The sequence below is a fragment of the Rissa tridactyla genome, chromosome 5, assembly GCF_028500815.1.
Source record: "Rissa tridactyla isolate bRisTri1 chromosome 5, bRisTri1.patW.cur.20221130, whole genome shotgun sequence".
In the NCBI taxonomy this organism is placed as follows: Eukaryota; Metazoa; Chordata; class Aves; order Charadriiformes; family Laridae; genus Rissa; species Rissa tridactyla.
This window is the reverse complement of record NC_071470.1, coordinates 71,270,807-71,282,082: the sequence shown is the minus strand read 5'-3', so window position 1 is coordinate 71,282,082 and position 11,276 is coordinate 71,270,807. Positions and strand designations below refer to the sequence as shown.

Below are 11,276 nucleotides of genomic sequence, written 5' to 3'. Positions count from 1 at the left end.
GAAGCGGCGCGGTGCGCTGCCCGCCCGGCCCCGCGCGGCGCGGCGGGAAGGTTCCGAGGGCGGCCGTTTGACGGGCTGGTCTCCTCAGGTCGCCGTGCACCTCAAACCTCCGGCGGGCAGCCGCCCTCTCCCGTCCTGCCTGTCCCGTCCTGGCGGTGAGAAGTGCCGCACGTCGGGCAGGCAGCCCGGGGGTGAGGGGAGGCCGAAGGGGCAGAGCGGGAAGTAAGCAGGGATGGGGCTGAACATGAGCCAGGTGGCCAAGAAGGCCAACAGCATCCTGCCTAAACATTAGTCTGGAGAAAAGGAGGCTGAGGGGAGACCTTATCACTCTCTACAACTACCTGAAAGGAGGTTGTAGAGAGGTGGGGGTCGGTCTCTTCTCTCCAGTAACAAGTGGTAGGACAAGAGGAAATGGCCTCAAGTTGTGCCAGGGGAGGTTTAGATTGGATATTGGGGAAAGTTTCTTCACCGAAAGGGTTATCAAGCATTGGAACAGGCTGCCCAGGGAAGTGGTGGAATCGCCATCCCTGGAGGTATTTAAAAGACGGGTAGACGTGGTGCTGAGGGACATGGTTTAGTGGTGGTTTTGGCAGTGTTAGGTTGATTTGAAAGTGTTAGATGATCTTAAAGGTCCCTTCCAACCTAGACAATTCTGTGATTCTATGGGGACTCAGGGAGCCGGGAAGCGCGCTGGGGCTCTGTCTGACGGGAGTCGGGGAGAGAAGCGAGTGCCAAAATAGCAAATCTGCACTTTGTCCTCACAGAATTGCAATGTCCATGGGTTGGATGTCAAGCGGCTGGGAAGGGCACAATTTCCACTCTGCAGGGAAAAAGGTGTTGCCGGAGTTTGGGAAGGAGACATCATAACAAATGGTAAATACATAGATACTAAAGACAGCACTCTTTAGCAAGAGTAGGTAGCACCTGTGTCCTGTGTGCTACTAAGTACTTGGTGTTAGAACACAAACTGCATTTGCATGCAGTTTCATCTTCTTTGATTAAAAAAAAACCAAAAACACCATAACTGTTATCGTCCCAGGAATGCCTGTGTCCTGAAGAGAATGAGAGAATTACAAAAAAAAAAAAATCCCCAAAATTCCCTTTTGGTGTTATTTTGGGGGTCCTAATTAATGTAATCTTTCTCCTCACTTAAAATACACTGTTGGTTTCACTGTATTTGGGAAATCATTGAAAAAGTTTTTATGTTTTGCATGGATGTTACTGTGCAGTGGTTGTTCCATACTCAAATTTGGTTTGCTGTCATAGTGATTGCCCCACGACTTTCACCTGACAGAGACCAAATGTTAGGGCATAGTAATTGCAACAAATAGTTGTGATTGTAGTTCATATGGGTTAGCACCTGAAGAGTTATCTCTGAAATCTTTCATCAGTGGCTCCATCTGTTCTCAAAACAGTGTTTAATCTTAATGGTAGGAATACAATGTAGCTTAAAAGGGGAAATATTATCTGTCCCATAAAAAAAACCCTGTACACAGCTCTATCTCACCTGAGTTTATGCAAGTCGTACTTTGTCACAGATCGACTTGCCTTTCGGAAGGAGAATTCAGTCTGTTCCTCAGCAATTTCTGCTCGTTTCCCAACTCAGCCACCTAGAGGTCTGTAACCTAGCAGTGCTTGCCTGAGTTCTGCAAGAGCTGTGAGCTCTGGAGCGTGGTTTGGTTGGCACTCGTGAAAGATACTACATAGGGCGTGAAGGAGTATGAAGTATGCGGTGAAGACAGCTGTATGGACTTGCTGGTCTGTTTTCTTTGTATGTGCGATGCGTCCTTGTTTAACTCCTCATAAATGGCATACAACATAAGTAGAAACATAAGCATGTCTTTGATTCATTTTAATATCAAAAGTTCTTTCTACAAGCATATTTATTGCTCTTGTGCATATTGCCTAGAAAACCCTCTGTGAAAATCATTAGATGATGTATCGTATAGATATTTAAATGAAGATGAATGCAAGGATCACAAAGCAGTTACATTCCTGTGTATTCCATAGTCTTTTGCCTCGGAAGTGTTTGATACATATTTCATATAAATAAGTCCTAGGGCACTGTTTTATTTCTTGTGTGCTTTGATCATCCATTCACTCAGGTGAGGTGGTTGTATTGCTTCTTGTTGTACTTGATCATGCACTTCTTACTGAAGTTGGCTGCTACTTAAGGAATGTGAGTTTGGCTTAATGGGAGAGGCAGGTATTCGCTGGCCACTATTGCTTTTCCAGGAAAACTCTCGTAACTTTTGGGAGGCCAGGGTTGTATCTCCCACAACAAATTGTGTGCTTGTCATGCTTTTCCTTCAAGATGTAATCTTCACACGAGATTAGTGGGACACACAGAAAACGGCATTATTGTTTAAGACAAAAATTCGTGATAAGTTCATTAGTTAAGCACTGGTCATTTCTCCAGTGTAAGAAAGCATGTGGAGACGTAATTTTTAACTATTGTCAGTAGCTGTGGCTGCATGCTATTTAACAACTTAAGTAGAAAATATGATCTTTTTTGAGACCTTAGAGCTTTTTTGTGCCATTCTCACTTTTCTTAATGAATGCAATTAATCATTAATATTCTTTTATTCTGGTTGTGACCATTCTAGTCTTTTTTAGGCAGCCATGAATGCAAGAACACAGTGAGAATAAGTGATATAGCATTGGAAAAAAATGTGAACAGAATGCTTTAATCTATTTTAGAGTAATTATCCTAGTCAGCTAATCTACTTTAATGAATGAATGGAACTGTTGAAGAAAGAACTCATATATATACGTGGCAATTTCATTTGAATGGGCATTTTTACATAAACAAACGCGTGTGAAAAAGAGGGAAAAATCTAGAAAAAAAACAAGATTTTTATCTTAGTCTCACTTAAATGGCTTTTAAGCAGTTATTTTATTTTTATTTTATTTTATCTTGTGAAACTGTTATCTGCCTTGATTATGTTCCAGAAACCACCCTCTAGATGGCAGGAGTTAGTCACTTCACTCATGAGCACTAAAAGATCTTATTTTCAGAACTGGTAAAGTGGCCTAGGGCTGTAATATAAGTGAATAAAAAAAAATTAGATGACAATAGCCAATTTAGAGCTTATAGAATTTCCGTTAGCAATGCTGGGCTACTCTCTGGGGAACTATTGTGGGCTATTGTTGTTTGTCAAAGATACATGCAGAAAGTAGTGGGAGTCACCCTCATTTTTAAAGGTGTTTTCAGTGACCTTTGTAAAAGAAGCCATGGAAGGACAGTGTGTGTGTGTCTCTGAACTACCATCATTTCATATTACCTTACAGAGAATCGGAACGGTCATGTTTTTGTTTAATGGCCACTGTCTGTCTAGCTCAGAAAACAGCACGAGATTCCATGAGGGCCTCCCTACATTGCCTGACAAAGGTATTTGTCTAGTCAGGAGCTTGCATGACAGCAGATATATCGGTGACTGTCTTAACCCTAAGCTGTGCTACCTGCAGAGTAAAAGCTGTAGACTAAAGAGAACTGGAAGTGAAAGTCACTCTTGTAAAGTAAGTGATGCAATGACAGCCATCTCTGTTGATATTTACACATTAAAGGCATACCCTGCAGCGTGCATTGTTTTTCACTCCTGTTTTAGTCTGCTACACCACCATGCATCTCATAAAGTTAGTTTCACTGTGCAAAGGGCCATGGGATGGTAAGAAATCAGAATCCCTCCAAAATAAATTGCTGTCTAGGGTGCAGAACAACAAAATTTTGGGCAATCTCTTTCCACCTCGCTCCCTTTTTTGTTCACGTTTTGGAGTCATGTGGCAGGGTAGAGCAGTAGCAGTATGGATTACATACTGACTGCTGGTCAGAGAAACATTTTTAAGGCAGTAAATTCACAAACATTTTAAATAGGAATAATTCAGCGAGAAGAAGTGCTTGGAACAGTTGTCTGAGGGAAGGTGGGGGTTGCTTTTTCAAGTGACAAAGCTGAGTAATACCCTTGCAGCACAGTGTAGCAGCTCATGTGGACACTATCTTCAGAGTTGCCTTACTCACTCCTTCGTCTCCTCATCTCATAGAAAGTCTTCTTTTCCAGTGAGGGCACATTTTGGGGGTGGACACTTATTTATTCCTACTACTCAAGTAATAACAAAGGATTCATGCCACCTCACTTCTAGTGTTGAAAATTATTGAGATCAGAAAGGAAAATCAGGAAATGAAGTGTGTGCACAGCCTATCAGAATGGCAATATTCTGGGAGAGACAGGACCTTCATATGCGGTGACACTGGACTGTGCTGGATGACAATGAAACATTTTTACTGCCTTTTGCTGTAATATCTCAGTCCCTTTAAAGGTACAATAAAGCATGTTAGCTATCAACTTGAAATAAATACTGACCTGAGTTGTTGTAATTTACTTTTAATTTAATACACTGCAATTTCTTTTTCTCTAAATAACATGCTTGTTCTGATCTAATTAAGCCCCTATTGCCTACCTACCTATTACCATAATTATCTTCATTATTGCAATGTCTCCTCACAGCATTCAATATGTTTCCCTCCCCGGGGGTTGCATTGTAAAATGGGTGCAGCATATACCTTTCTAACTGACCTTTGAAACGGCATACATCAAATTTAATTTGTTTTTAAATCCTGGCCTTGCAGCAACTGACCTTAAAAGTCATGTCAATATTTGTTTGATGTAAGATAATTTTGTCTGTAGACATTTATCCTTGCTGATTTAACTACATAAAGAAAAGAGAAACAAAGAAAAGAACTTGAGGCAAAAATCTTTACTGACGTCTACTGAATTGGCGTGTCCAAATATAATATTCCAAAATAGGCCACCTTGAATTAAGTGTTGCAAACATTTTTTGTGTGCATGTTTTCTTTTCCCCCTGCTATTATAAAGGAAGCTTACAATCACTAGCGTTAGCCCTGGAAAATTATTGCCCAAGGAATTTCTGAATTATTATTTTGTTTGGTCAACATTTGTGAAATGTATCAAAAGGGAAAGGAAAAAAAAAAAGAGAGAAAAGAAAAAGAATTTGCTGTTAAGTGATTAGAGTCCCGATTCAGGGAGTGCACCCAATTGTCAACTTCTTTATTAAAATCTATTAATCTTTCCTATGATATTCAACTTGTATGTTTTCACATTTCTTCCATGACTTCAGCAAAGAACGGACCAGCATTTTATCATGGTAGTTTGTTGGGGCTTTTTTGTTTTGTTTTTTTAAGGTGAAAGAGATGCAGTAAAACTAATGCTGGAATTTTGGTAATGCATTTAATGAGGTATCCTATGTTAATTATCATATGTTAATTAAGATTGCTGAGGTGAGGGGATAGTGCAAGACTAATCAGTTACTCATTTTCTAATGAAAGGGGTAAGCAATGGTTATTTGCGATGGAAAAAAATTGTTGGCCGGTAGCAAGTTATTAGTATTGCATTTCCATTATGAGATTGTAATGTTGCAAATTATCTTGTTTCTCTTCCCTGTGACCCCATCAAAAGGCTGGCACGTGGTGATAAATTTGCTGCATATGTGACACTGGGAGGCTTTGTGTGTGAAGAAGAGGGAGATGCCTGATAGAAATAAATAGGAGCACCTGTGTGACAGAAATGGAAAAAGTAAAAAAAACAAAAAACCCAAGGTCAGAGAGTAGATGACTAATGACAAGAATTTCTCTTGTAGTGTTGGAGGCTTGTCAGATGGAAGTGACAGAGGAGAATGAAAAATGTGAATGCTTTAATTGGCGACAGGATATGAGACTAATTCACCTAACTTCAGCTGTGTGATGATGAGCTCGTGGGTCTGAGCTTGTTGTCCAGCCTGTCCCTCTAGAGAGATGGGCACCCGAAGGGGGTCAACCATCTCACTGAGGACAGGATGATGACTTTTTTCAGACAGTTAAAGCTAGGTGCCGTGACACCTGCCCAGGGTGCCCACCAGCTGTCGGTGCCAAAGAAAATAAGGTTCTAGGGTATACCGAAGGAGGTGTTTCCACCAGGGCTAGGGAAGCGTGGTACCAAAAAGGTCTCACAAGACATTATCTAGAATACTTGGTACAGTTATCTGAGTTCAGCCCTGATCTAAAGTGGGGGCTGCACAACTGCAGCCGTACCCCATGAGTTAAGAGATGTGTTACACTGGAGGATGCTAAAGCTGAGAGGAAGGAGAAAGAGGGGCTGAAATTCCTGTGGACTTCCTGCAAGTCCACTTATGAGCATGGACCAGTTAATACCCATTTATCCTTATTCAGTGTAAAGAGTTCAGAAAGCCAGGTGGAAGGAAATTTTGTGAAGGTGATCAGGAAACTAATCAGCCTGTCACATAGGAGGAAGCTAAAAAGATGTGCTATATTTAGCAAAATAAAAGGTCAAAATGGGGTAGGGGTGGTTTCCATCAGTGTGGCAAGTAAGGGGGGTGAGGAAAAAGCCCATTCTGGCACAAGAGCAAATGGGTATGAAAGTTTACAGCCTGGGACCACATGGTGTGAGGGAGATAACAACAGTGGGAGAGTGTCAAGGTCCAGGGGCTCTGGTTGTGTGATGTATGAAGAGAGCTGAGGTTGTTTAATCTGGAGAAAGGAAGGCTGAAAAGATCTAATTGTTGTCTTCAAGAACCTAAAGAGAAATTATAGAGAAGACAGAGCCAGACTTTTCTCAAGGGTGCACAGTGAAAGCATGAGAGGCAACAGTCACAAGCTGTAGCAAGGGGAATTATGACTGGTATATGGAAAAAAAATGTTTGGAGTGCTAGTGGTTAAGCAATGGAAGAGCCGTGCTGGAGCCTCGTACATTGATGACAAGAAACTCTCTTCTAATTTAGAATGGATATTATTAAAATAACACAATAAATTAGATTGGAAGGGACCTCTGGAGGTCACCTAGCAAAGCCCCCTGCTGAAAATTTCCACATCAAATAAGGTTGTCCAGGACCTCGTCTAGCTGAATCTTACATGTTGCCAAGGATAGATTGCACAACTGCTCCGGGCAACCTTTTCCCAGGCTTAACAACTCTCCCTGCAAAGATCCTAAATAGGAGGATCCTGTTGACTTCAAAGGCAGTTGGATTGTGGCCTAGATGAGGCAGAGTATTTGTTTGCTATCTTTTTTCTGAAATATCTGTGCTAACAAATTCAGCATTTCAGCTGTTCCTCGTTTTTCCTCAGTTATTGAGCCGTGTGACATTTTCCTCTTTTGTGTCACTTCTTATCTAGATAGCAATTTTTCTCCTTTAATTATGGCTTTTCCTTGTTCAGTAAAATTTGGTTGTAGAAATCTTATGCAAATATGAACTGAATGGTTTTCCGGTCTAATTATAGCTCCATTTAGATGAGACTAGTATCAGTGGTACTGAGCACTGGCTGGATTAAATACTGAATTTATTCAGCTAATGAAAGCTGAAGGACAGATTGTTTGCTTTATGGCACACAACATGGGTGGTTTAGCTGTCGGTTCAAAGGACTAAAAGAGAATTTTTGCATCACCAGTTCACTTCCCTGATATTGCAGGGAGCTCTCTCTTATCATCTCTTTCACAAACTTAACAAGCTCCCGTCTTATTTGTCCTCACTGTGTTTTTGAAAAGCATTGTGGATAAAGAACAGGATTACATTTTTTATGATAGCATCATGCAGCAATTCATCACATACTGAACTTCATACTGTAGATGATGTAATACCTGTATTATAAATAGGATATTTGAATGCAGGTAATCGAGTGTCAAATCGTATGCTTATGGCACTATGAATAACAAGACTTGGAACCATTTCTAGGCATGGGCATCAGTCCCCAATATTCTGATTGATTTAGAAAACCCATTTGGTTATGTTCCACTGCTGTTAGTTGGTATTCTGACAATAGTTTCTATTCATTCTCATTTGGAAGATTTCATTTAGAGTACAAAGTTGTAATAACAGTTCTATTGCTTCTCAAGTACCTGTACATTTAGAGTTATTGAAGTGTCACTGTAAATAGTCATGTGCTTACAATGTTCACTAAACTCCTTATTTATATTTATTGTGGAGTAATGAATCTGTAGTCCTACTCTGAGCTAGAGCTTATCAACGGGTGATATATTGTGAAATACATTTTCATTTTATAATAAGTGTTCCAAGTGTGCTGGTGGTGTTAAAAAGGTGAGGAAAAGCATTTTTGATGGAATATAAGGGGGAATTGAAGAATTTGTTTCAATTATTTTATTGTATTTATCTATTATTTAAAGCACTGGTGGAAACTGCAACACTGATGTACCTAAGTTAAAACTGCAAAAGAAGGACGAGAAAAAAGCAGGCGGTTTCTGAAAACAACATCCTGGACTGGCATCTGGTTTCTTTGCTATTTTTTACTGGGTTATAGTGCTTTTTGACAAGATGGAGTTCTCTCTAACTCATTGTAGATGCGCAGTCTCTGCATTGAGAGCATGTCTGATGGGTCACTGGAAGTATCATCAAGGTGTTTGAGGGGTTGTTTGTTTTATTATATTTCTTGCTGCTGTCATGTCACTGGACAGTCTGATGCCATCCGCACCTAGGATGCGGCTATGTATTTTATATGAAGTTCAATATTTGTCTACAAGGAATAAGGCCTTGAGGTTATGAATTTGCTATTTGCATGATGATGAGTGAAGTTAGATAGCAATAACTTTTGGTCACTGCCAGCTTCTCCTGGTCTGACCCACTCTGAGCTTGAAGACCTTCCAGGCATCCTACAAAAGCTAGTTGTGCAACAGATTTGGGTTGGAAGATGGATGAGATGCCCCTGGCAGTCAGTATGTTTCCAGAGCATTGCCATTTATATCATTACCCAGCTGAAGTAAAATGTTATTTCTATTTGTTTTTTTTCAAGTGGCTGCTTGGTGGAGTTTATTTGCATAGTGGTATTTTTGTCACTGGTCAGTTCATTTTAAATCTAATTCGTTTCGGAGAGCTCAGACCTTTTAAGTGAGCATGCTTTTTTCCCCCTATGTTAAATCCAGCTAAAACAGCCTAGAATGAATTGGAGCACTGGCCTAGAAAGGAGAGGCTTCACAGCCCATTACTGATCCCCTGAGCCATCTCATCCCCTTGACTGTCATGCAATGTTTGTTTAATGTAAATTTCCCATATAAAACAAAACAAAATAAAACCCGAAAAGCAGAACAGCAGCTCTTTGGCATTAAGATATTAAAATGTGAAGGTAGTGAAAATGAGATTTCCTTTCATAAGTGCATTAGCGACCTTAGGGGAACCCTCAGCAGGGAAATGCCACAGTGGTGAGAAACGGCTCAACTCGGAGAAGGAGGTGGATGAGCGTGTTTGGCAGCGTGGGCTGGAGTCGCTGGGGAGTTTTGTTTTCAGCTTCAAGGGAGAGGAGGCCCTTGTGAGAGCCGGCGAGGATTTCTAAAATAAGTGCTCTGGGCCAGTCTGTCACTGTGCATGTTACCAAGTATGTCTGGGCAGGAGTGTGTCAGTCTGTGAGTTACTGAGGATTGCTATGCATAAGTAAGCACATCGTTTTGTGAGTCACTGAGGATTTCTATGCATGAGTGACTGTTTCTGTGCTTGAATATGAATAAATAACATCCAGAGCCTCCAGTCATTCTAAAAAGGTTTAATCAAGGCTATCAAATAACTGGATTGTCAGAAAACATAGCTTGCTGAATTTATTCATGAGGTCCTAGGGACTAAAGTAAATTCAGCATCCCAGCAGTTTCTCCCAGGTCTTTTAAAGTTCCTGGGAAGATCAAAGACAGACCTGTAATTAAGATCCTTAAAAATGTAAAACCAAAACAGGATCGCTTCTGTGAAAGGTAGAAGTGATGTGTTCAGAGTCCTGTGTGCATATCCCCTATTGTGGGACGCTCTCAAGCTCAACAAGCATTTCCACGGTCACTGGTGGATCTGTCTAGCTTTGCACAGTATCGGGTGTTGACTGTAACGTTCATCCATTGGTGGGTTGAGAACTGGAGGTACTTGGCAATGAGGAGAGTATGTGTAAAATGTGAGTGACAGCCTGCAAATACTTGCTGAAGGTACTGGGAGAATGCAAGGCAGAGAATTTCAGAGCTCACGCGCTGAGCATATGTTCACATTACACTTTACCTAGTTGTGTCTTCACACAGGCCTACTGAGCCTGGCACTTTTCAGCAAGACGCTTGCCCAGTCTGCCTCTGTGCCTCACTGCCACCACTGTCATCCTGGCCTTGCCTTATATCCATCTCGCGTTGGGACCCAAGGGCACCTTTGTGTCACAGCCTCCCCCGCTTGCAGGTCTGTCATTTCATCTTAATTTCTCAGATGCCATCACTCCCACCCCACCATGGCATGGCACAAGTGAAGTTAAATGAGGTGAGTAGGCCGTTCTGTAGATGAATGTAAAGACATTCCAGGAATTAATACAATACAAAGAATTAAGCCACCTGCAGGCTATCCACAGAGGTCAAGTTAGGAAGAAATGAATGGCTGAAAGGTTTATACAGTGGTCTTCAAACACAAGTTACCATGGTATCTGTGGAATCAGCAGAGACGGTGCAACACTTGCAGGCTGTACACAGGCCTGAGCACTGCAGCCAGCCCGGCTGTCCCCAGCGGGGCGTGCTGGGTCCCCTCTGTCACAGCCCTTTCCCACGGAGGGCTTTCACAATAGGAATCTGAGCTCTGAAGTCACCCTCTGCGCCCAGGGGAACTTCTGCGCAGGTACTTCTGTGGTATGCTTGCAGCAGGCTGAGCTCTGAGTAAATGGACCTCTGCTATGAACTTACCAGACCTTTTCTAAAAGGCTGTTTTTTTTCACCATGGGTGTCATGAAGTTGGTGAGCGTGTCAGAGTTTGACCCTGAGAAGCCAAGATACAGGTTTTGAAGCAGTACTTGCTAGAGAATAGTATAATGTTTTTCCTTTCGTAATTTGGTAGCCACAAGCGTTAAGTAAATATCTGTGCTGTGAATCTCTTTGTGAAAGAAAGTTAAAGACATTATAAATTCTTTCCTTTCAGTAACCCCTTCTGATTACATCAGACTTCCTTGGATTCAATTTCAACAGTTGCTCTTCAGCCTGGTGCTGATCTTATCCAAATGTCTGGGTAGCTGGCAGATGGCATTGTTTGCATCTGAGGTGAAGCTGATGTAAAGTTTTGAGTAATTTTCTTATTGCTGATATTTTATCCTTCCTGTGTAGCAATGTACGCTAGAGGCTTACAGGGAGCTCTGTGTGACACAGCCCATCTAAGAACAAAGCTGGAACCGAGGTGCTAAAGTGCTGAAATAAAAGCAGTTGTTGAAAGCTAGTCAAATATTATCTGCAGAGAGTTTGCTGCCCTGTCTCTGTTGTGCA

The 11,276-nt window shown here is 41.5% G+C and overlaps 1 protein-coding gene across 7 annotated transcripts in view; it reads left to right on the top strand.

The window, feature by feature from the left end:
• Nucleotides 1–10: 10 nt before the first annotated feature.
• Nucleotides 11–11,276, top strand: part of RNF150 (ring finger protein 150) — a 156,148-nt gene continuing 144,882 nt past the window's right edge. For 2 of the 7 annotated variants that reach the window (XM_054201970.1, XM_054201961.1), the window contains exons 1-2: nucleotides 13–222; nucleotides 765–873. The gene's annotated coding sequence lies outside the window, so the exon portion shown is untranslated. Of the gene's footprint in view, nucleotides 223–764; nucleotides 874–1,522; nucleotides 1,617–11,276 lie in introns of all 7 variants that reach the window. The other 5 variants (XM_054201964.1, XM_054201965.1, XM_054201962.1 and 2 more) reach the window with 5 other exon arrangements.